Source organism: Arvicanthis niloticus, chromosome X (genome assembly GCF_011762505.2).
Source record: "Arvicanthis niloticus isolate mArvNil1 chromosome X, mArvNil1.pat.X, whole genome shotgun sequence".
In the NCBI taxonomy this organism is placed as follows: Eukaryota; Metazoa; Chordata; class Mammalia; order Rodentia; family Muridae; genus Arvicanthis; species Arvicanthis niloticus.
Genome location: NC_047679.1, coordinates 41,855,189 through 41,857,538, shown reverse-complemented (window position 1 = coordinate 41,857,538; position 2,350 = coordinate 41,855,189). Strand labels below are relative to the sequence as shown.

The following is a 2,350-nucleotide window of genomic DNA, read 5'->3' as shown; positions in this document are numbered from 1 at the left end:
ATTACTCAAGGTGCATATATTGCAGTAAGGGGGCAAAAACTGTAAGAGACAGAAGTGGCAGATTACTCCAAGGAAATATTGTCTTCCAAACACAGGAGAGCAGGTGCACATATGAACTTAGAGTCATTTTGACAGCATGCACAAGGGCCACGTAACCCTAACACTAGAAACAACACTAGGCCAAACACTAGAAAGGACAGGGCAGATGGACACGAAATGAACCCCCTACCTGAGGAGAAGTTGGCAATTGACAGTTGCTGGGAATGGGCAAGTAAGTTTTCTTTAAAAATGTAGTTCTTGGTAGATCAACCACTTTGTAATAGAAGGTCACATATCCAGGAATATATGGGCATTACATACTAGATTTGGTGGGTGTATAAAAAAGAAGATACAAAATTGAGTGGGATTGGAAAGGGAGAAATTGGCCAAGGAGTTGAATAAGATCAAAACACATTGTATGAATTCTCAAAGAACTAATGTAAAAAAGTTGAAAATACAATGTTTACAATTTATGCATACAGAACAGGTACACTGAAATGTATGTATAATTTTCATAAATAAAATCTATAAAGAAACAGGTAGGAACCTCTGAACCACCACCAGGTCTGCTCTAGCTCCACACCGCCTGTCACATGGGTCCTTCTCCTCCTCCTCCAACATGGCCTCTGCTGAGGGAGTGCTGGTGGAGACCATCTACACGGAGATGCTGTAAGAAAGAAATTTGACTCCTCTCGGGACAGAAACAAGCCTTTTAAGTTTACACTAGGCAAGCAGGAGGTGATCCGAGGCTGGGAAGAAGGGGTAGCCCAGATGGGTGTGGGTCAGAGAGCCAAACTGATAATCTCCTCAGACTATGCCTATGGAGCCACCGGGACGCAGGTATCATCCCGCCACATGCCGCTCTTGTTTTTGATGTGGAGCTTCTAAAACTGGAATGACAGAAGTGGCCTCCTCCCTTAGCTCTGGAGGTGGATTTACCCTGGAGGAATCTGGTACCTCAGATGGATGCACATGAATCCATGGGGAGCTTTTCCTGATGTCCCACCACTCTTTGTATAGACACCTACCCGACTGAATGTGTTCTGTCATTCAGCTTTGCTTCGGACACCTCCATGTCCTCTTCCCCCTTCTGTATGTGTGTTGACCTAAACTATATGCCATAAACCTCAAGTTACTTTGTTTTGGGGTGAAGACTCAATTTCTATCTTTCAGATCTAAGTTTCCAGTGAAGTATATTTTCAAGTGTTAACAGCACAAGTGATGGATTCACTTTAGAATAGGAATTGGTGTTGGGGGTGGGGGGCGGAATTTGCAGGAATTTTTATTTTATTTTTTGGATGAAAATTTTATCTATTACATATTAAGACATTCTGCTGCTGTGCTGCAAAGCCATAGCAGATTCGAGATGCTGTTGAGGGCAGGATTTTTCTCCAGTGAGGGAGGTCCTGTTAAACTGAAAGCCCTACCCGAACTGAAGTGGGAAGGGAAGGAGAGAGCCTTTGCTTCTGACAGTTCTCCCACCTGAAACTGGCTGCCTTTTAAAGCAGGTCCCTTCACTGCTGGGTTGGACACTACAATATCTGTCCCTGGGTCGGCAGAGACCTCAGAAGCCTTCTTTATGACCTGGCTTAATTTGTTTTTCATCCTATGATTTTTATAATGGATTTTCTGGACTTTTGTAATCTTGTATCCAAGCTCCACTTCCTAAAATTTAAGAACTTCGGTGGAAAGTTTAAATTGAAGGTGCTGTTTGTAGACTCATCACCATGACAAGTCCTTGAGTAGTTCATTCTCTATTGTTCTTATTCAGGTTTTCTTTTGTTTTGCCACCAAGCAAGTACGTGATTTTTTTTTTTTTCTATCCAGGAAATTCCTCTACTAACATTCCTGATACTCCAAGCAAAATTTAAATGGTATTTCAGTCGGTTCTTATTTCAACACACAATGTTTTAACTAAGTCATCAAATGCAGGCCATAGTTAAATCAATTTGCTCTTTTCAGAAGTGTTAACTTTGCTTCGAAGCTATTAACAAGATTAGAATCTATTGGGGAAACACGCTGGAGAAGTCATCTTCTGAGATGCTTATTGCTCAGTGTGAGCATCCAAGCACATATTATTTCCCCGAATGGAATATATTTCTCTACCATGGACACATTTCAAAAATGGGAAGAGAGAAAGATATTAAATACAAACCATCTATTGGAAAAGTCATATAAATCCCAGTCCATTTCTCAGGGCAATCATCTGAACGTCTATAAACAGCAGATAATTTCCCAACATGTTTTGTTTACATTCGTCTCCCCCACAGTTCCTTGGAAAGAACATTAAAGCATGTTTAAGGTATGAACA

General features: G+C 41.2%; 1 pseudogene; it reads left to right on the top strand.

Moving 5' to 3' along the window:
- The first annotated feature begins 216 nt into the window (after window positions 1–216).
- LOC117694917 (peptidyl-prolyl cis-trans isomerase FKBP1A-like) lies at window positions 217–959 on the top strand (annotated as a pseudogene).
- Window positions 960–2,350: the final 1,391 nt, after the last annotated feature.